Genomic DNA, 23896 nt, shown 5'->3' on the forward strand with positions numbered 1-23896 from the left:
ACAAGAACAATGCTATTTTTTCTTTTTTCAAAAATGTTCTCTTTTTGAAATTAGAAAAAAAGTTTATAGTAGAACATGTTCTACTATATAATCTTATATGTTATCATACATTAGTAAAAAAGAGGTATATAAAGATTTTCATTGTAAGGAAAGGCTTACATTATAATGTAAAATGAAAAAATATATATACTTTAATAAACAAGTTTGTAAAATGATCTATCAACAATGCATGAAAAAAAAACCAAGAAATGCACCAAGATTTCAGTAGTGATGATTCTGAACGCTTTTTCTTTATATTTTTCTGTAGTAAAAAGTCCCATTTTTGCACACTGTGAACACTTGTATTTAATAAAAAGAAATTTTAAAACATTTAAGGAAGAAAAGTTCAGATAAAGCTTCCTACTCTCCTGCCTGTTCAACTGTAGAAACAGGAGACTCCAAGTTCTCAGTTTGGGAGGAAACAGTACAAAAAAGATAAAACTATGTTTACCCTTTTCTGGAGAGAGTTGGAGAGGGTATAAATTTCCCATCAACGATGCAATCAATAGAGGAAGAACAAACTGGACCTTTCAGGATCTGTAGGTTATGATCAGCTTTCTGAATTTCTCGCAAAAACCCTCCGTAAAGTTTCAGGAAAGGCACCCAAGCTGCCCAGCATGCCGGCCTCCAGGGCTGACACCCTCATCGGACGTCTGGCCCTTGTGGCCAAGTGCGTCTCAGCCCAGGGCGCCCACCAGCCAATCTGCTACAGGCTCTCACGCAACACCGTGTTCTTCTCATGATAAATCAAACTCTACAACTTTTTTCGGGGCAATTTTTTTCACAAATATTGGGTCTGTGATGCATAAATACCGGTTCGTGTCACGTAGTATGGCATTATTTAGTACAATCCAATCCAGTGGGTGGAGAATAAAAACCTTGGCTAATTATTCCCCCAAACAGCCTGTTTACTGGGTCCTGATTGGTTTGAGTTCCATCCCGGGCGCTCAGAGCGGGGATCTAGGACCAGCCACGTGCAGGAGCTTGTCCGGAATGCTGAACCCTGGGCCCCAGCCCAGACCTGGTGAATCGGAACCTACATTTTCACTAGCCCCAGCTGGTCTACAGGACATAAAGTGTGAAGGCTATCAGATGGACAGTGAGAATCAATGGCCATCACTGCACCTGGAAGCCCAGGGTACAAACTTCTCATTCACCCCTCAGAGATGCCGAAACAGAGATCAGCTTACTTTTCCTATTAATTTTTACTTTGATTGGTTTTTCCTTTAAATGGAGAGCTACGTCCTCTTTCTTGGCATGCCCAGTCTCTGTCACACGGGTACCAAATTTTTACCCAGTCTTAGCCCAGGTGCCAACAGCATCCCTTCAAATGACAACTAATTGGGCTTGCTTGCCACCCGGCTCCCCAATCCTTCACCCCAAGTCATCCCTGGTCTCACCATGAAAACTACAGTGTCTTGTCATCATAGGTTGGGATGGAGGGATCACAGAGAGTAGGTGAGATAGCAAGACTTTGGGGGTTGCTTCTGATCTTAGAGATTGGGGAATGCTAGCCCTACAATGTGTGTGGCGAAACAAGCCCAGTGGAATGGAGACTCCCAGGAGGGTCATACACCTCTCAGAAAACTCTCCTAACCAACCCACGAGCATCCGGTCACGCTCCGACAAGCTGGTACTGGTGGCCTACAGGCACCGGGGCTGGGCGCCGAGAAGACCGAGATGACCTCTGAAAGCAGAGAGCCCCGCCCCTTAGGAAATTCAGGCTGCGGAAGGAGACAGGGAAATAGGCCATGCGACCGGGGACTGTCCCCCGGGACTACAGAGGACAGAGGTCTGGAAACTGGTCCAGGTTGGGGGAGGGGCTGGCACTGATTTGGCTGAGCCTCCTTAGCCAAACAAACGCAGGAGTCCCAGGGGTGCCCGGGAGGGTGGGGACAGTGCTCCAGGCATCAGACAAGCATGTGCAAAGGCGAGGAGCTGGCCACTCGTGGGGAAGGAGATTCCCCCAGCTGCCCGCAGAGGAGGGGGACACGTCCTGAAGTCATGCAAAGGGTGACGCAAAGGGCTGAGGAGTCTGAACTGTGTCTGAAGCTAGTGGAGAACCGCCGAAGGTTCTAAGCAGGATTCGCCACGATCGGATTTTCCTTCTAAAAGCCTGCCTCTCGGGTGTGGCTTCCAGCGAGAGGTGAGACCCTTGCCATTTTCGTCTTTCTATGTTCAAAATATTTGGTAAATATGCCCCCTCACCCCATCTTTTTAAACTGATTTGACAACTCCTTTGTGATTTAAGATGTACTTAAAACTGACATCTGTCTGTCTGACTCATAGCTGTCAGGGGAGACGGCCTCAACGAACATTCTGGGCCCTGGGATGTCTGTCCTCCAGGTGTTCACGGATATCTGCCTACTTGATTTTCTTTTAATGTAAAAATTTAAATTATAACCTTTTCCACGTGTGAAGGTTCTTGATATCATTAGTCATGGGGAAATGCAAATTAAACCCACACTGAGATACCACCATACGCCTACCAGAATGACTAAAATTAAAAAGGCTGACAATACCTACTGATGGTGAGGGTGTGGGACTCGCATGTTCCCGGTAGCGGGGCGTGTGAAATGGAACAACCACGATGGACAACTGGCAGTTTCTAATGAAGTTCGGCACGTGCCTACCCATGACGCAGCAATTCCACTGGTGCATTCCCAAGAGAAACAGTCTGCACTCACGTAAAGACGGGTACAGGAATGTTTAGGGCACTTTTATCCATAGCAGCCCCAAATTACGAACAAACCAAACACTCATCACTGGATATCATCACTGGATAAGCACACCCTGCTGGACGCAAACTTCAGAGTACCACTCAGCAACCTAAAAGACCAAACGCTGATACATGCAACAATCCTGACAGATCTCAAACACGTGACATCAAACTCCCCAGACATCAAAAAGTTCATGCTGTTCGATTCCATTTAATGAAATCCAAGGATAAACAAAATTTAGCTATGGTGATTAAAAAACCAGAAAAAACAGTGAAGGGGATTATTGGACAGAGGTACGAGAGAACTTTCCAGGGTAATGACTTGGGTGATATTTATATGTGTATATTCATTTGTTAAAATTCACTGAGCTGGACTCTTAAGAGTTATGTATGTCATCAAGTGTATATCTCAGTTAAGTCATGACAGCATAAAAAACTGCTTAGCCAAAAACATGCAAATAACCAACAGACATGTGAAAGGATGCTCAACATCATTCATCAGTCATGAGGGAAACCCAAATCTAAACCACAATGAGAAACCACTTCACACATTCTGGGCTAGTTACAAAAAATAATAATAAATAAAATAAAATAAAAAGTAAAGCATTGAGAAGGATGTGGAGAAATTGGGCACCGCAGTGAGCAGCCTCTATGGAAAAGTTTGGCAGTTCCTCAAAAAGCTAAACATAAAATTACTGTATGACCCAGAGATTCCACAAATAGGTATACAGTCACAGGAATTAGAAGCAGAGACTCTGACGGACGCTTGGACGCCCATATACATAGCAGCATTATGCACAGTAGCCAAAAAGTAGAAACAACCCAAGCGTCCATCAACAGATGAATGGATTCACAAAACGGGGTATGAGTGTACGATGGGCCATCATTCCTTCAGATTAACGAATGAAATTCTCATACAGGCTACGACGTGGATGAACCTGACATTGAAGATGTTGTGTTAAGTGAAGAAGCCAGACAGATGGACTAATATTGTATGATGCTATTTGTGTAAAATATCTAGAACGGGCAGAAGCATAGAAACAGAAGGTAGATTAGAAGTTACCAGGAGCAGGGGGAGGAGGAATGGGGATCACTGCTTCATGGTGACGAAAAGTTTTAGAAATAAACAGCAGTGACGTTTGTACGACACGGCATCGTATGCTGGTTACTATGATTATAATGGGACGATTCGTTATATGTATTTTAGCACATTAAAAAAATAATAGAATATGCCAAAAAACATTTAGTTCTATACCTTGAATGGACTAACTTTATGGTATATGAATTATACCTCAATAAAGTCATTAAAAATGAAAAGAAAGTAAAGCGACTTAGTGATATACACACATCAGAGATAGATCTTAAAACCATTATGTCACATGGAAGAAGCCGGGCACCGGAGCACACACTGTGTGACTCTACCGAAGTCCCAGTGCTGGCTAAGCTCACCCATGGGGACGGAAAGCTGAGCAGCAGCTGCCTGTGCTGGATGGGGACTGAGCAGAAGGGACTAAGGAAACTCACCATGGTGACGAAAATGCTTGAGCTGAGGGATGATTGCACAGGTGCATGAATTTGTAAAAAAAAAAAAAAAAAAAATTTATCCAGCTGTTCATTTCGAATTTGTGCACTTTATGTAAATTATACCACAAAACAAAACAAAAACAAAAACGAACTACTATGACCATAAATTATGGTTAAAAAACAACGAGGTATCGATAGTGCTGTGAACGGCATGGAAAGAGCAGGGCCAGAGGTAGGAAGCCAACGAAAAGGCTCCAGGTAGAGATAATGCCACAAACGAGGTGGTTCCCAGAGCCATCAGGCAGAACAGACACGGGGATGTGTGGGGCGAGGTCAGAAGAGGAGTTTGGCTCCTGACTTGGGCCCCCGGGAATGTAGCAAAGTCATCTGCCGGGAAAAGAAACACAGCAAGAAAATCTGGTATTCTTGGTAAACAAATGAAAGCCCAGAATTCTAAAACCAATTAAAAAAATTAGCAGTACACAGTACACAGTACACACAAGACATATTCAACTCGAACCAGAGGTTCATGGTGGAAAGTATTGCTAATTTTTAAGGGTACTGATATGTATTTAAGATGTTAGGCCTGTTTTGGTTTGGTTTGTGTTTTTGTTTTTGTTTTTCTGGCTGGGAACAGCTTGCCTGGCTTAGGCCAAAAACAACATGTGCCCCAGGCACATGCAAGACGAGGCCTCCAGAACTCCTCCAGAACAACGAATGCAGTCCCTTGTGATACAAGTAACAGAACACAGGGACGTGCCTCTCCTGCCCTGGCATGCTGCACCGTCCTGGTTCAGTTCATTCCGTCACACCTGCCCCCTCCAACCCCCCCACTGAGAAGAAGGCTCCCCTCCACTCAGGCGTCCCATCCACGACCCTCTGTCCCTCACCTACCCACTAACCACCTGTCACGGGTTGATATTGTGCCCCCCGCAAAAGATAGGTCGTCCCTTGTGCCTGTAAACGTGACCTTATTTGGAACAGTCTTTGCAGATGTAACTAAGTTAAAGATCTGAAGATGAGGTCATCCTGAAGATCTGTGATACAGACGCACAGAAGGGAGAGGCCATGTGAAGATGCAGACGGAGATTGGAGTGATGCAGCCACAAACCAAGAAAGCCTGGGGCCGCCGCTGGCTAGAAGAGGCGAGGAAGGGTCTCCGCCCCCCACCATGGCCATTGGAGGGAGCGCCAACCCGCTGTCCCCTTGATTTGGGATTTCTAGCCTTCGGAACTGTGAGAGGATGACATTCCGTTGTTTAAGCCACCAAACTTGTGTGAATTTGGTATGACAGCCTTGGACACCAACACATCAGCGCCCAAGCACCACACTCGCCCTGTGTCCTTTGAGCACCTCTTCCGCCCGACTTTGTCCCTCGGCTTCTGCTCGGTATGCCAGCCTTGGGTCTGACCCTCACTCACCTCCGATGGCTGCAAAAGCCATCACCAGATCACCTGCCTCCTGGCCTGGCCCCGCCCCCATCCTCCACATTCGTGTGCTCTCCCTACTTAAAAAATGTCTCTTCCTGCAACTTCCTAGTTATCCCAAGGAAGAAAAGCCCAGGGCTGGCCCCAGCCCCTGTCCCCAGCCTCGGCGGGCATCATGTCATTGACACCTGTTGTGCCAGTAGCAGGTACTGTTTGATGCATTTGCAAAAATAAGATCCAACCACACCAGGCACTGAAATACTCAAAATGTCTGCTAATTTGCTTAGCTTTTAATCCTCCAGCCACTGATAACCTCAACTTTTAATAAATGGAAAAATATAGCTGATTAGGGAAATGAACGGAATGAATACATTTATACAGATCCCTGCAGTATAAATGTCGTTCCAGCAAAGTAGCTAAATGCAAATGCAAAAGAAACAAACCATCTGGGCAACCAAGGCCATCAAAGGGCCTCCCCCATCAGTCCCGTGGAGAGCCCATCCATCACTCCCCTGAGGTACACGCCGCTGAAACACCAGTTCTGAGCCAGTCCGCTAGTGTAATCCAAGTTCCTAAGTCCCTCCGAACGAGAACGTTACGCTCGCGAGAATTATCCACCCACGAGAAGATGCGCCACGGCATGTACCACACCTGTAAGTCACAGACTCATGAGTAGCTCCCATGGTGCTCTGCTGCCTCTAATCCGCTCTGCTTCCCAGTCTTACTTAAGGCAAATGGGCCTCTTGGTCTTTCCAAAATCAGCAGCACCTAAGTTGATCAAAGGATCCACACATCTACCTGCAAAATTTTCTTGTTATTGTTTTAACGAGACTTTACATTTTAGAACAGTTTTAGAAAAATGGGGCGGAAGATACAGAGATTTCCTCGTATGCAAAGTTTTAATACCTGCAATAATGTCCGGAGCAGAGTAAGACCTATGCTAATTCGAATTTCAACAAGAGGGCTATAAAAGCTAAGGCCAATGGTTTGTTTTGTTTATTTTCAAGAGCATAATGGGCTAATAGCCAAAGCTTTACAAAAAGACAAGAAAACACAGAATAAATATATACCACAATATTTTTAAATGTGTTATTGCAGAGAAAAGGAAACATAGAACACCAATGTTACTTATTTTTAACTGTTAGAATCGAACAGCTAAAGTTGAGATACAGATAAGCACAATTACAGGTCCATGAGCTCGCTCACTCCCTCTCTACCCGAGACCGCTGCTGTATGGCCCCGGGCACGCCACGTACCCTCCAGAATCTGTAATAAGTCTTGTCTTTTCATAGTTCCCTAATAATTGTTGCTAGGTGCATCTTGCAATCATAATAAGAACCGTAAAGGCCAGTTCAGCCACAGCAGTCCAGGTCCAGGTGAGGTCCCCAGGCATTTCCAGTCTGTGGCATCACTGTCACAAAGCACAAATGATAAGGCACCAAATCAACAGTATGAAAAATTAATGACGTGTACGGAATTATTTAAATATCGACAGGAAAGTTCAATATCGGCATAAATACACAGCAACTTTTGAATGGATAAGGAATGAAAAAAGCAAAGCCAAAGAGTCAGTAAATATATGTGAAATGTATATAATGCCACTAATAAACAAAGTAGGGTAAATGAAAAATATTAATGAGACACCATGTTCTTCACAAAAAAGATCATATTTTAGATATTCGCAGAAGATGGATTACTCAATTAATGGTGTTGGACAAATGCCCTAGCAATATGGGAAAAACAAGGTTAGATCTTTATGTCTTATGCCAAAATGAGTCATTCAATATACAACCACAAAAACACTCAAAGAAAATTTAGATGACTATTTCTATAAACATGGCTTTCTAAAAGCATTTTGAAGCATGATACCAAAGCCAGAAGCTATAAAAAAAAGACAGCTATATCTGACTATATAAAAATCTACACCTTTTCAGCGAAACAACAATATAAACAAAGTAAAAAGACAAATGATAGTAACTTTCACTTTCAGCTATGAAAAACTAGCTTCAATCAGATCCATTCCCCAACTGAGAACAAGGAAGATTAAATGATTTAAAATCTATTTGAAGGCACCAGACTTCTAAGAAAACCAGGACTTACAAGCCCGAGATCCCAAAAAGAAGGTAAAAGCCGTGAGATGAGCTTTCAGTCTCATCATTTCCCCCCTCATGGTATTTGCTGATTCATAAGATTGAGGCACAGTAGCTAAAGATCAAAGGCATTAGGCAGTCTATCACCATCTCAGGGTTAAGGAGACAAAACGGAAGTTCATGGCCTACCAAGGATGACAGACCTGTTAAACACGCCACATTGTCTGTAGAAAGCCCCAAAGGCTGGCCCTTACAAGAAAAAAGGCAAGCCAGAAGCAGACAAGAATTTACAGAAACTACAACCGAGCTTGCCATCATCTGCCCCCTCTGTCCGCCAGAAGCAAATTAAATCTTCTCTGGAAGAAGATAGAACCATCTAGAGCTACTTCAATTTTTTATTTACAATGTCTACCATTCAAAAAAAATTACCAGACATTTCAGGGGACGGGACCAAGAGAAAAATATGCAATAGAAAACATCTCCGGGAGACAGATACTGGAATTATCAGACTTTATAAAAACTGCGATTAACATGTAACAGAAAATAATAACAAATGGAGAATTTTAGCAGAGAACTGGAATCTATAAAGAAGAATCAAATAAAAATTTTAGAAATTAAAAATATAAAAACTGAAATTAAGAATTTAAAAAGGCGTTAAGAAGCAGAGTAGGCTAAACAGAGAAGTAGTGAACTGGAAAATAGGTTAACCAAAAATGGGAAATAAATATGGAAAAGATAGGGAAAAAAGCATAAAAGACACACAAAGCATGATGAAAATTGTCTAATTATTTGGTCACAGAATGAGAACATAAAGAGAATGGGGCAAAACAATACTTGACAACACAGTGGTAGAGAATTTTTCCAAACTGACAGAAGACATCAATCCATAAATTCAAGAAATTCTACAAACGGCAAATAAGATTTAAAAAATAAACACGCACTGGAAAAAGAATGTGGGACATATGCTAGATAAAGAATAATACCTTTAGCACATTTAAAACATTCTTAGTACTCAAGAAGAAAAGACAGACTAATAACAAAAAAATGGGCAAAAGATATGAAGAAGTAAATCAAAGAAAGAAAAATCTAAACCTGTTATATAAAACATGTAATATGAAACCACTAATCATCAAAGACACGCATATTAAAATGAGTTACCATTTTTTGGCCATGACTTAAAGAAAGATTAAAAAGTAAAAATAACAAGCATTGGCAAAGTGTGGGGAAAAGGCACTCTAATATATTGCTAGGGAGCATAAGTAGGTTCTCTCTTTCTAGAGGATTATGTTATGCATTACATCAGTCAGGAAAAGTTAGGTTGTGCAGCAGTAACAAGCAATCCCCAGATTTCAATGGCTTCTGACAAATGTCTACTTGCTCACACACTATGTCCAGTGCAGGTTTGACTGCAGCTCTTTTCCATGTGTTTTTCCCTCTAGGACTCAGATTGATGGAGGAACGTCCACCATGAACATTGTGAGTTCTCACTGCAGAGGGAAAAGAGGGCATGGCAGATTATATGCTGTGTCCTAAAATTCATGGCCAAAGTTATACAAGTCACTTCTCACACTAAATTTGCCAGAGCAAGTGGCATGGCCAACTGTGATACTGTGAAGAGAAAAACCTACATACCCTTGCTCCTGGGAGAGGCAGAATTATTTGTGAGAATAACAGGACCCACCACATGAATCCAAACTCAAGACCCAACCATTTCCTAATAATTAAACCAATGTGCAAAGATGTATGTAGATTGCTGTATTAATCATAAACTAAAAATAACCTCCGTGCCTACCGGGAAGTCTTAAGTTCAATCAATGAAAATATCCTGAAAATAGGATATATTGCAATAATTTTAAAAATAATGATGTATATTTGCTGACATGGAAAGATGTCCTCAATAAGCTGTAAAGGGAAAAAGCAGATTGCGTGCATCATATTATATTAAATGACTCTGAAGTTTTACCTAAAAAAAAACGAATTATCTCTAAGATCAGTCATTTTCATCTTTGGCATTTTACCTTTCTATGGTACTTGAATATTTTACAGTAAGCATGCATGATTTTTACTGTTTCAAAGACCAACAAAGTCATTTCAATATTTTTAATAATGAATGTGCCGTGCGACAATGATACAGCATAACAGTTGATTGCATAGCCTCCTGGTGGAAGAAGAAATTAGTATAATCTTCCTACACAGCAAGATGGCCTTGAAAGGGCTCATACTCTGAAACCCAATAATATACCTTCTAAAAACTGATCTGAAAAGGAAATGTTCCAATATACTAAGACACGCACCCATCAGGGCATTGTGTCTACAGTAAATTTTCAAAAATGACCAAAATGTCCAACAAACAGCAAAAAAAAAAAAGAGGACGTATGCAGAAATGGGTTTCGAAAAACAAGATTCTAAAGTACTTTTAATATAGAAATGAGCTCAAAGTATGTTTATAAGTGAAAAAAAACCAGGATCCAAAACTCTTTTTACGGGATAAACTTTAGAGATAAACAGGCGGGCGGAGCACATCAAACGTTAGCTTCATTATCTCCAGTTTCCACTAGCGTAGGTGTCTTGGTTTGGGGGTCTTTTTTTACGCCTACAGCACCCAGTCTTCCTAGGTGGTCTCCCATCTGAGTACTAACCAGGCCGCACCCTGCTTAGCTTCCAAGATCAGACGGGTTCGGGCACGTTCAAGGTGATATGGCCGTAGACAGTGTCTTGGTTTTTATTTTCTTCTTTGTACTTGGCTTTTTTTTTTTTTCATTTTCCACACCTAAATATTTCTATTGGAAGCAAGAAAAAAATCTACTAAATATTACTGTTCAATGTCAAAATAAAAGAATAAGGGTCAGAGGGTGGTGTGACCATTCAGAGAGAAAAATCAAGCCTTATCCAGAAGGATCTTCATGCATCGCGAAAACCTGAAACATTCTGCCACAATGAATCCTTCATGTACCCCAATCTCATTGCCCCTTGAAAATCAGCAAGAAAAGATTCTCCCACGCCTCCTGTTAATAACTCTCATAGTACCTTATCTATGATAGTTTAGCCGAGCACACACTGCTGCCGTGAGCCAGGAGCCACATGATTTATATCTTGGTATTGTGAAAGGCCCACATTTGCATGGCCGTTAAGTTAAAAGCTGGGAAGCCAAGGAGCGATGACCGGGCACGTGTAAATGTACTGGAAAAGGCCCACGTCTGCACTGCAAAGATCTTCCCCCATTCGAATCTGCTCTGACTACGGGAGACTAATAACAATTTCCCAAATCGTGCATTAAGATAACGCACAAGAAAAATGAAGCCTGAAAAGACTGAAGATGAGAACCATTCTGTTGGCCCAAGTGATATGAACTGTAGGGAAGCGAGAAAGAAGGAAGTAGTACGCACACACGCACTCACACTCACTCACACTCACTCACACACACACTCACTCACACACTCACTCACACATACTCACGCACACACAGACTGTGTTGCCATCTGTGTGTTCTTTGCTGACAGAGAGCCCCAGGGCTTGTCCCCAGGGCTTCTCCTGCAGAGGGCCTGGCATGGAGGAGCCGTCCCAAGATCTGGGGAAGGGTGGGCTGGCAGGCGCATCGCTTCCAGGGGAGGAGGGAATGGAGGGGCCGTGGCAGTGAAGCTCAGAGGTGCCGCCTGGATCTGAGCCCAGAACCATGTCCCATGTGGTCCCCTCGACACCACCGAGAAACCTCCCAAACACCACAGCCGGTGCCCGCCGTGGGGGCACCCGGCACACCCATTAGGCAAGCAGGCCTCTGGGCAGCCAGGCCGTGGAGGCTAACCGAGGAGCCACGAGCACCCCAGGGAGCGCTTCCTAGTGCTAGGGGCTCCTCTTAGGGTTCCCTTTCTCAAAACCAAAGCCTCGTGCCCCGCATGCCACACACGCACGTAATCACCTTCTTCAGTTCCCTGCGTCAAGCAGAAATGATCACCATGCTTGAAGTCGGATCTTAAAAACTGAAGCTTAAGGACACTAGATGAGCAGCCCAAATACGGATTTGTCAACCAAGGACAATGTTTGGGGACCTCGGTTTCCAGTGCCATGTGTATTCATGAAATCCTTGATGATTCATCTGCATGAATCCTGAGGCATTAATCCAGTTAAGTACAAGGTAAGAGGTGAGCTCGCCATGACCAGAACCTCTGGCCCTGAACACCGCATCCACTGAAGGAGCACCAAATTCCCGTAAGACGTCCCCACCTTTCTATGTGGCATCACTAGACACTTCGGACCTGTCCTCCTGCCAGCTCCTTCCCTGCATTCTGCTCTAGCCCTTCCGCCCTCTGGCCCCCTAGCTGTTCCAGAACATTCCAGGCACTCCCACCTCATGACCCCCGACATCTGAGCTGCACGTCAGCAAGAAGGGCTGCCTTTGGCCAGCACTCTGGAGCAGCATGGTGGGGGCACAACCGTCCAATAAATATTTGCTAATAAACGAATCCATTCAACTGAAACAAGGCAACTTCATGCGGAATCAAGAAGCGTATTCGATGCCCATCGTTTTCTGTGCGGTGTTTCTTTTTAAAGGAAGAACTGGAAACAGTGTTTTCTGGAGTGTTATCGGTTAATAAAAAAATCCCTCTAAAACCAAAACCAAAAGCACAGTTTTCTTGGTACGATACGCATTGCTCAGTCTTGCTAGGAATGAAATGGGTTATCTCTGGCTTCTCATCGGCTCATTATTAATTAAACTCTCCCTGAGCGTGCAGTGGCTGCCCCCACGCGTCCCCCTGGCACTGGATGAATGTGGAGAGATAATCATGAAAGGCAAACTCTGAAGACTCGGAGTGAGTGTGGGGTGTGTCATGCCTCTTGGGGCTAAGCTCATATTACATTTTTTAAAAGCACAACTTGTCCTATTATGAGTATTTTCTAAGAGGAAAGTACAGTCAAATGTTAAGATTTTAACAACAAATATTCCAAATGAGAAAATGAGAAGTGTTTACAGGGCTAGAAACTCTAATTATAGCTTTTTCTCATTTTACAGAATAGGAGCATCTCGCAGGAGCTCTTGGATACAATATCCTACTAAGCCTAGTAAATTCTTTAACTCTAAAAAGCCCGTGACGAAACCGAGAGAGAGGAGACAGAAGAGCTGGACCAGGCGTGCGAATGCTCTAGATCCTTCTACGGCCTCAGGAATTTCTCCACGTAAAAAAGCACTCATATCCACGACTCAAACAATTTTGCTGACTTTATTCTCTATTGGGGTGATTTTCAATCAGGGAGTAATTTTGCCCCCACCTCGGGGAGGGACGTTTGGCAATGTCTAGAGAATTTTCAAATGTCACAATTAGGGGATGGGGCATAGGTGCTGCTGTCATCTAGAGGGTAGAGGCTAGGGACACTGCCCAACACCCCAAAGTGCACAGGACAGAGCCCCACAACAAGGAACTACCTAGCCGACACATGCCGGCAGTGCCAAGGTCGAGAAGTCTGTACACAATAAAGGCCATTTATGAGAAGTCCACAGCTCAATGTCAGAATCAACGGGGAAAACTGAAAGTCTTTTCTCTACCATCTGGTACAAGGCAAGATGTTTACTCTCACCATTTCTACTCAACACAGTGCGAGAAGTACTAGCCAGAGAAATCAGATAAGAAAAGGAAATAAAAACCACTCAAATCAGAAAAGAGGAAGTAAAATTATCTGTTTACAGATGATATGGTCCTATATATAGAAAACCCTAAACGCACACACACACACACACACACACACGCAAAACTATTAAAAATAAACAAGTTCAGTAAAGTTGCAGGACACAACATCAACATGCAAAAGTCAGCTGCATTTCTTCTCACCAACCAACATCTATCCAAAAAGGAAATCAAGAAAACAATCCTATTTACAATAGCATCGAAAATAAATAAATAACATATCTAGGAATAAATTTAATTGTGAGTGAAGATCTATCTGTACACCAAAAACTATAAAACACTGAGAAAGAAATTACAGACACAAATAAATGAAAAGATATCCTGGATTCTCTCCAATCACGAATCAGAAGAATTAATATGGTTAAAGTGTTCCTGCTGCCCAAAGTCTTACACAGATTCAACACAACCCCTATCAGAATTCCAATGGCTTTTTTCACATTAATAGAAAAAAAAATTCTAAAGCCTGTATGGAATCCCAAAAGACCCCTAATAGCCAAAACAATCTTGGAAAAGAACAGAGTTAAAGACATCGGACTTCCTGATTTCAAATTATATTACAAAGCAATAGTAATCAAAACAGTATAATACCGACACAAAAACAGACACCTAGATCAATGCAACGGAATAAAGAGTCCAGAAATAAACCCAAGCACGTCCGGTCAACTAATTTTAGACAAAGGCACCAAGAATACACAATGAGGAAACGATAGTATCTCCAGTAAATGGTACTGGGAAAACTGTACATCCTCATGCGAAGGATAAAACTGGACTCCTATCTTACACCATACACAAAAAAATCAATTCAAAATGATTAACGACTTAAATGTAAAACCTAAAACTGCATTTTTTAAGTATTTTTAAAATCAAGGGTGTATAACCGGCAGCAAAGCACTGCAGTCCCAATTTTATTCAACGAGCAGGTACAAACCACCTACTATGAGCAACAAACTGTGCTAGACTGAAGAGGCTCTTGGCTCACAGAGCTTATCAAGCTTAGAGGGAGTCATAAAACGAAACGGAAGGAAAGGAGTTTCATAAATGCACTGCAAGTCAGAGAGAAGCCATCTGAAGAGAGGCAGGAGAGAGAAGTCCGCGGGGAAGGTGACGTCTGAGAGCACCTTGCAGTAGCGAGAGGAAGAGGGTGTGTCCCAGGGACCTGCCAAGGCTGTGGGGACAGCAAGTCACCCAGCTTCTGTGGCACAAAGGGAAGTGGGAATTCAGGTATTTGGAGCACTTCAAGGAAGAGTTTGTGAAGATGATGCTTTTGTAATACAAGCCACACATGGAAATTAATTCAGAAGCGGTAGCAAAACAGACCAGAAAGTGGCCAGATGCAGGGGGGAGACCAGAGAGGAAGTACGGCATTTAAGTGAGACCCCGAATTAGAGGGGCAGTGAGACCCCAATCAAAAGCGAGGGACCAGCACGAAATCTGACCAGTACTTAGAAAGTGCGAAGTGACTGGATGCGGGAGGCGAGGGAGGCTGGGCCGAATCCAGAGTTGCAAATATGGGCATGTAGAGGCATGAGGGCAGCCAGGGTCGGCTCTGTAACTGCAGCCCCCGTGCAAGATGAAAACGCAGGGCGCCCAGTTCAAAATCCTTCACTGCAAGGCAGCACCAACTTAGCATCGCGCCAACAGCTGGGCCCTTTTAAGCACAGGGTCCTGGGACACACAGATTACACACCCAGAGGCAACAGAAATGACATCAAATGGCGTGGGGAGCGGGGGTAAGTGATGAGTTGCGCTTTGAACATGTTAAGTATGAGATGCTCGGGGGTTAGCAAGAAAAATCTTGCACGTGATCTCGAATGCAAGTCTGACTTTCAGAAAAGTGTTTCAGGGCGAGAGATGCCATCAGCTGTACAAGCCCGAAGCCTCTGCCAGCAGGTAATCTTCCCAAAGGAATGAGTGAATCAGGGTCCTCCGGAGGGACAGAACCAGTAGAAGATGCAGAATAAAGAGCCTTTACTGGTTTACTGGGAAGACCCAGCCAAGGGCAAAACTAGCTGGGCCCTGCTCTCGACGCAGCTACCCGCCACCCCCACCCCCAGACAGGAGCCAGAACAAAGGGAGCGGTCAGGCAAGCTGGAGGACACCAACCTCCTCCTCCTCTTCAAAGGAGAAAGCCAGACACCCTAGGCGGGAGACAACCTCCCAGGTTGAGCTGGAGCTAAGCAGAAGCTGTAAACGCAGTCCCCCAGAGGCTCTCAGCCGCGAGGGCGTGAAACCCCTGTGGCATGTGTAGAACAGAGTGCTGGCCGAATCCCAGGTTTCGGTTCAATGTCTGGGGTGAGTTTCCAAGCGCCCAAGTAGAGATGAATAAGAGGACCACTCAGTCCAGCTCTCAGGATAAGGGGTGATGGCTGAAGGGGACAAGGATTCTTTTGGTGATGAAAATGTTCTAAAAGTGGCTGTGGTGATGTTCGCAGGCGTCTGTGAATATGCTAAAAAACATTGAATTGTGTGCTTTAAATGGATGAATTGTATGGTATGGAAATTACATAACAATACAGCTGTCTTTAAAATATTCGTTTTCTTCACTTTCCCTTGCAAATCACTTCCTTTTATTTTGCATTTGGGGCATTTCCCATCACTTAAAACTCTAAAGGCTTAAATTAATTTTCTTTAAAAGATTGTTTTCTCCTATTTCTAGACACCCTATGACTACTTAACTTTAATTATTTAACTTTATTCATTTAAACATTTTTTTAAGTCACGAAACGGTAGAATTCCATATTTTAGACATGGAGATCATCTAAATGTGAACCCACCCAATCTTCCAGGTAGAGACCATGGGATTTTTTGAGTAAAAGTCATGCACACGTAGTTCTATTCAAATACTGAAAAATTACATGCCTCTTCTGCAACTGGAAAAATATTAAAAATATATATTTTTAGTATTCTTTCAGCATTTGATATTGTTTTGCTATAGACTGAACGTTCGTGTGCCCCCCCGCACTCCAAGTTCATCTGTTGAAATCCTCACTCCCATGTGATGGTGTGAGGAGGTGAGCCTTTGGGGTGACTGGGGAATAAAAGCAGAGCCCCCACGATGGGATTCATGCTTTCATGAGAGACCCCAAAGAGCGCGCTCGCCCCTTCAGCCACGTGAAGACACCACACTGAGAGGAGACGCCCATCCTTGAGTGAGGAAGCGGGCCCTCGCCAGACAGCAGGTATGCTGGCCCTCAGAACTGTGAGAAACAAAGATCTGTTGTTTGTGAGCCTCCCCGTCTATAGGATTCTGTTAGAGCATCCCAAATGGACTAGGATGAGTTCTAAGCAAGCATTTGGTAACAGCCCTTCCTTGGAGGAGGAGATGCCTTTTTCTCTTTTACAAAGACGTTCTCCTGAAGTACCCATGTAACTGATGAGGGAACACAGCCTCCACGTATCTGCCAAAAACTCTTATGTCAAAAGGAAGCCATTTGCCAATTGGTAGATAGAGTTTGCCAGATGCAAACAAAAGGTTGATGTGTTTTTGGTTATTTCCCAAGTTCCCTCCATTGAATTAACGTTAGGAACTCTTTTTAAGTTAATAGTATCTTAAGTATTTTTAGACCCAATAAAATCATTAGTAGAGTCATTGGAAGTCACTGCCTTTAACAAATGAGATAAGGTTTTTGTCTTGTTTTGTTTTTTAATTAACTCGATACACTTGTGCCTCATTCTAAACCAACCCAATGGGTTTAGTTTTGTTTACACCAAAGAAAAAAGTTTAATAACTTCTATTAAAAACAAATTCGCCACAGCTTCCCTGGCACATTTTAAGTAACTGAATTTTTTTTAGAAAAATGTATTTATTCCTCTTTTCGTGTGACAGTGGAGACTTGACTCCCTAATGCCGGCAGGCCCTCTCCCCAGGGGCCCACCCTGATCAAAGGGCTTCCCCGGCTTCCAAACCGCCTCCCCCGCAAGATGTGTGTCCTCTGTCTGCCTGGGAAACAGCTCTATCATGTGGTAAGAGTCCAGACTAAGTGTCTAAGTTTAAGCAAATGCTGTCCCAGTGGATATGCCCCCCAGATAATCCCACTCGACAGCTTTTCACCAAAGTACAGCTTCCAGATTCTACTAAAAGAGGAATTGTGTGGTCTGTGGATATTTCGACTCTGCTGAGGTGACACTTTGTGTGTGCCGCCCTGTCAACACAGAAGTGGCTTTCACCAGCTAGGGCGACCAACCACCCGGGTTGGCCAGGGGCACTGGGCTTTCCCAGAATGCGGGACCCTCGGAGCCAAAACACGAAGGTCCCGTGCAGGCGGGAGTGAGCTGACGCCCCCGCGGGGCCGTAGGTGCCCGGGGACGAGGCTTTCCCTCCCGTCGCAGCTCGCGGAGCGCGAGCCCCGGGGACCTCGAGCCCCAGGGACCTCGGAGGTGGCCTGTTCGGCCGACTCTTCACCAGAGGGAGATGCGTGGGAGCGACGGGAGGCGCGGGAGATGCTCCTGCTCCTGCGCCCGCTCCACGGTGCCTCTTAGGTCCCTTTTCACTGCGGGTGAAACACGTGCCCCAGTGATCCGGAGCCTCTGAAGCATGACAGAGCAAGGGGACTGTCTCCCGGCACAAAAGGGCCCCACGCGCAGCAACCTGGCATCGAAGTCCCCCCGGCCGAGTCCAGCTGTAGCTGAGCTGGTGCCGCTAGGAATGGATTTCAGCTCCCAGAAACCCGCGCATTACACAACACCAAAGGAAAAGAGCCTCACTCGCCGCGCCCGCAAAACCGACCCAGGAGCCATGGCTCCTTGCTATTTTTAGCACATGCCCCCTGTCCCTCATGTTTTCAAACACAAAAGCTGGAAGGCTGAGAAGAAAGAGCTACAGACTGGCCTTCTTGGTTCGAGTGGGAAGAGACACGCCCTGTGGAATGCCTGGCTTGACAACATCACGGATGGAAATGGAAACTTGGGGGACCCACCGCATTGCTTGTTTACAGAACACAACATCCTGGCCTCCACCCACCCCAAATCAAAGGTGCTCCCGAGATGCACCAAGATGTGGCCCCAGCACCCTTCCCTGGCCCCTCCTCCCTCCAACCGCACTCCCTCGCTTCATCTGCACCCATGACACCAAACTGCCCCTTTCCTTGTAGTGTGAACACTTAACATGAGATCCGCCCTGGCAACACATTTTTATGGTTGCAGTAGGGTCCTCGCCAAGTAGACATGCCACTTTGTCAAGACTCCTCTTTGGTTAACCAGTTGCTTCCACCCTCCCCTTGGCTGACATGGAAAAACCATCTTGAGATTAATTCACTCATAGACACAGCATTTACTGAGTGCCCGAGCTGTGGCACACGCTGTACGTATAAGTCACTAATCTGTTCTGCCTGGAACCTCTGTGAGGTATTGCTATCCTCAGAGTAAGTATCCCCATTTAGATGGGGGATCCAGAGGAATAAAAGATCATGTGATTTGTCCAGGCTCATGTAACCAACCTAAGCCTACCGTCTTTGGCCACCAAACCTGCTTTCTATTCTAAGCAACGTTCTGGAGCTCGTCGAACAGGTGTACATGCCAATCACTTGCATAAAGTACTGATTCTGATCCAGTCGGTCTACGGAGAGATGCTGCATTTGGGAAAAGCTCTCAGATGATGCCAGCACATTAGCCACTTGAGCAGCAATGGTTCAAACAGCCAACACTCCCGGTGGGTCCCAGCCCCACACATTAGGCAGGTCTGATCCTGCTTCAGTTTCCAAAAGTGGGTCTATTCGTGATGGGAAAGCCATAGAGAAAAGGTAATGCATGTCTTCCTTTATTATTTTCCCCTTTTTTAAAATTGTGGTAGAATACACATAACATACAATTTATCATCGCCACCATTTTTAAGGGTTGCCTTCTCTCATTTCTATTAAACTTTTGATTCAAATGAAATAGTGATAGACCCACAGGAAGTAGCCTCCTTCAGCCATTCTTCCTACATCAACATCTTGCCTGATTAGAGTATAAGAACACAGCCGTGAAATGGACATCAGCGTGATCTGGAGCTTGCTCGGATGTCACCAGTCATAGAAGCGCGCACGCACGTGTGCGTGCATGTGCGCGTGTTTGTGTGTGTGTGTGGTTCTCTGCCTCTTAAACCCACATGTAGCTCCCGGTAACCACCACCAGGATCTGGGGGCAGGGCTCCTCCATCACAAGGCTCCCTCCTTCCTGCTACCCTGTCAGAGAAACACCCCTCTTCCTCTCCCCAAAGCCCCAGCCTGGGCAACCTCTAATCTGTTTTCCATTCCTGCAACTGCATCATTTCAAGAATGTTACATAAAAGGAATCACACAGCATATAATCCTGTGAGACTGACTTTTCCCACTCGGCCCAGATCCTCTGTCTTCCTTTATTTTTAAAACCATTTCATACGCCGCCCCCTTGTCTCAAAAAAGGTGCTACTGTGAATTCATTGAATGCCCTTTACCGGGCACCTCCCAGGAGCACGGCTCTTGCCTCTTCGCCGGCTTCATCTCCACACCTCCTGCCTGTGCCTGCCAGATGGACTGTCCCTCGCCAGGTGTGGGTCTCCCATTCGAGAGTCAGTGAAATCTCAGAAACAGAAGTCAGAGAGAAATGCTCAGTTCTCCATCCCATCACATGCCTACTTGGGATCTGAACTCATTCAGAGCCGACATAAATACACCTTGGGAAGCATACGTTTGTTTTTATGTTACTTTGAAATTGCTCTCGAATCCCATGCCGCCAATCCAATTTTACCACTAAGTCACTCGAGATTTCACGTCTACCCTAATTTCCTTGTCTCTGACGTATAGAAATAAGTAAAATCCACCTTCAATTGTCTTTCAAATTCAGAAATACAATTTAAAAACTGTCTCTTCCAAATTCTTTTATGTACACACACAATGAATGACATCAAGGATTTTAATATCCTACTTCATCTTAAAATTTGACCTCATATCCCTCTCTCTCTCTCTCTCTCTCTCTCACACACACACACACACACACTCACACACACACCCCATCATTCCACCAGGTTGTCTAAATGAATTACTTCCCAGTGGTTTTGAATGAAACATATTTTCTTTGTTTACATATTTTAACAACTTCTTTACAGCCTTCTTATTTCTTTTAATTAAAGGGAATTGTTTTACATATATAACTATTTTGACTTAATTTGGAGAAATCATAGAATGTCATGTGGTTATGATTTAGAATCTCTGGTCCAATAGGCTATAAAGCTAGTCTCAAGAAATTTCAAAAAAGTATCACACGGACTATATTCTCTGAATTAGGTTAAAAATTATTTTAATAAAGCTTAAAATATATACTTGGAAAATTTTAAACACAATTCTAAATAACTTCTAGGTCAAAAAGAGAGGAAATCATAATGTAAATTAGAACAGAACAATAATAAATACTACATATCAAAACTTGTGGGAAAAGCAAACGTGATACTTTCAGAGAAAATTATAGGTAGAATTAACCTGAAGGAAGAAAATAATAAAAAGAAATGTATAACTTACATAATGACATAAGAAAGAAACAGATCCAGAGCAAAAGCTGATTCTCTGAAAAGACTAATAAAACATATTTTTGAAAATACTTGTCACTAAAGAGAAACAGCACAAATTGAAAAATATAGAAAAACAGGATATAATACGGTTATAGCAGAGATTTAAAAAGAGAACTCTATAAAAATGTCATACTATTAACCTTTAAAACTTAGAAAAAATAGGACAGTTTCCTAGAAAAATAAAGGTTATTGTAACAGACTCAGGGAGAAATAGAAAATCTGAATACTCCCATAAACACTGAATCACTGACCTAAGGCTCTGATCGGAGAGTTTGTGTTTTAGTAACTTACAATTCATTAAATAATACAGCTTTTCCTATACCGTAGCCATAGCTACCAGAAGTTGTCATTCGAAATAGTCTTGAGTAATAGCTTGCTTAATATATCGATATAAGTGTTAGATGGATAAATGAGATTCCAAAAGAGTTCACATTTCCTATTGTTGTTTTAGATTTTTATAACACCTCTCCCTTAGTCTTCCTTAACAAGTATAGGATGGAAATCAGATGCTCAAAGTCACCCCAATCACCCCACTGAATTTCTGGCAGGCCCAATTCTCAGGTGCAGCCAGGAGCAAACGGTAGAAAACTCAGAGTCCCTTGGAGAGACCCATGGGGGTTTAAAGGAGCATCTAAAATCCAGCTCTCCTGATGCTCTAGATACTGTTCTTTGAGCCCCTTTCTTCAACCACAAAATGATGGGGACCAATAACTCCTTCCAGCTCCAAAATCCAGTGACAATGGTCCTAAGTTTCTGAAACCTTCATCCACACAAACACATAAAAAGCGGCATTAAATTAAAACATCAAAATTAAAACAGGCCTCCAGAAGCTGACGCTTGCTGATGTTGGATGATAAAGACAGGAAGGATCTTGGTATCTTCTACGTGGGTACCTAGCTGAAATTTTCCTTAATAAAAATAAATTTAAAATCAACTAATAAACACTTAAGGTTAGTGAATAACATCCTATAAGAACACAATCAAATTCACTCTTTAAGAGCATAAATCTGGACCTGGCCTTGTAACTTGCTTCAGCACACGTGACCTTGAACCTTACTGACTCTGTTTGCTGCTGTCTTGGGATCCCTGCTCCTGCCATGGAGAACAAGCCCGGGCCAGCCCGATGGATGAAAGACCACACAGGGTAGTCACTCCACTCAAGACCATCCCGGCCCTGCCACTTGTGGCTGACCCCAGCTGAACGCAAAACCAGCGAGATAAGCTGAGCTGGGCTGCCCTTAGCAAAATGCTTACTGTCATACAGGCCTGTGAGTTTTCATAGTTATTCGCTATGCAGCATTGCTGTAGCCACAGAGAACCGATACGGGTACATGAAAATAAACGGGATACTTTTTACGATACAATGATGCATTTGTTCAAACCACGGGATGCACAACAGAGAGGGTGAACCGTGGACTTATGATAATGATGGTGGCGCAGCTTCATCATTTGTAACAAAAGTCCTGGTCTGAAGGGGGACGCTGATGGGGGGGCTGTGCCTGTGTGGGCGGTGTGTGGGAGATCTCTGTACCTTCCCCTCAATTTTGCTATGAATTTTAAACTGCTCTAAAAAATAAATAGATAGATAGATAGATAGATAGATAGATAGATAGATAGATAGATAGACAGACAGACAGACAGACAGATAGATAAATACATCCTTTAAAAAAGAAAACACCTGGGCCTTTTGACTGCTACCCAGAGCACCCCTCACCCCACGGTCAGTGAAGGAGGAAGAGGCAGATGGAAAGCCCAGGATTTTTCAGGCTCATCTCTGCTGACACACTGCTCTGCTCCAGCCCCTTGGGCCTAATTGGGTTCAAGAGCTGTCTGACATTCAGACTGTCCTTCTGCTCGTGATGAAGACGGCACCAACACTTCCTTTGGTCGCGGTGCTGTCCCCAGAGCCATTGCCACCGTAAAGGCCAACCTCCAGAGAGAGTGGGGAGAAAAGAAGAAAGAAGGAGAAGAATTATGGCAGCTTTTGCTGTCCCGGGGTCAGAGGGAACACAGCCACCATAGATCTAAAAGACAGCAAGAACGCACTTTGACGTTACTGCAGAATTATTTGACGAATATTTACGTCGCATATGAAATGACGCGATCCATTTAGAGTAATAAATATCTTGAAGGACAATTGTGTGCGGAGCCACCACCGACACTCTACCCATCTCAGGGGCCAGGAAAGGACCCATTTTTATGAACAAAACACATCTGACGCTCAAACCAAACGAGACATCTGTCAGCTCAGGCAGACCAGCGGCTCAACCAACACAGCCCAGAAATCCTCTCAAAGCCTTTACAGACATTTCTCTTCTAAGAAACGCTGCGGGCTGCACCTGTGAACTGTTCATCCCACAGTTAATACAATCACACCCTCTTCCACCACCACTCTGGGCTTTCTGCGAGGTTTTCACCTCCACTACCCATGATCAGCCCGTAGACCAGGCCCAAAGGGCTCTCATCTCGGGGCTTTTGAACTTGCTGTTCCTTCTGCCTGCAGCTCTCTCCTCCCCAGGTAGCTTCTCTACACCTTTACTCAAATGTCACCTACTCTCTCAAACAACCTCAATCCCTGAACCCCTGGATCGCCCTTGCCCAGCTCCAGGTGCTGCCGGCATACACAGGGCAGGAAGAAAGGACTCCTCGAGAGGGTGCCCCTAAGATAAGAACCTGAAGACAGCGAGTGGTGTGGCCCCAAGGCTGGACAGCGGCATGCTGACACCAGCTCGTTTCCCAATGTCCCATTTCTTAGCCAGGTACTCCAGGCCAAGCTCTCATCACCTGGCCCAGGTCACCTCTCTGGCCTTAGCTCCCACACTCCCACCCCACCCTCACCCCCATGCCCCACCGCGACCAACCACACTGCACCTGCCATCACTCCCTTGGCTCCGTCT

At 44.2% G+C, this 23896-nt stretch overlaps 1 protein-coding gene and 1 pseudogene across 2 annotated transcripts in view; both read right to left on the reverse strand.

Annotated features, from left to right (window-relative positions):
- ANKRD33B (ankyrin repeat domain 33B) overlaps nt 1-23896 on the reverse strand; it is a 64684-nt gene that overhangs the window by 37915 nt on the left and 2873 nt on the right. The gene's annotated exons all lie outside the window — the stretch shown is intronic.
- Nucleotides 10390-10508, reverse strand: LOC120586368 (uncharacterized; annotated as a pseudogene).

Source organism: Pteropus medius, unplaced genomic scaffold (genome assembly GCF_902729225.1).
Source record: "Pteropus medius unplaced genomic scaffold, Ma_sr-lr_union100, whole genome shotgun sequence".
NCBI classification, from domain to species: Eukaryota; Metazoa; Chordata; class Mammalia; order Chiroptera; family Pteropodidae; genus Pteropus; species Pteropus medius.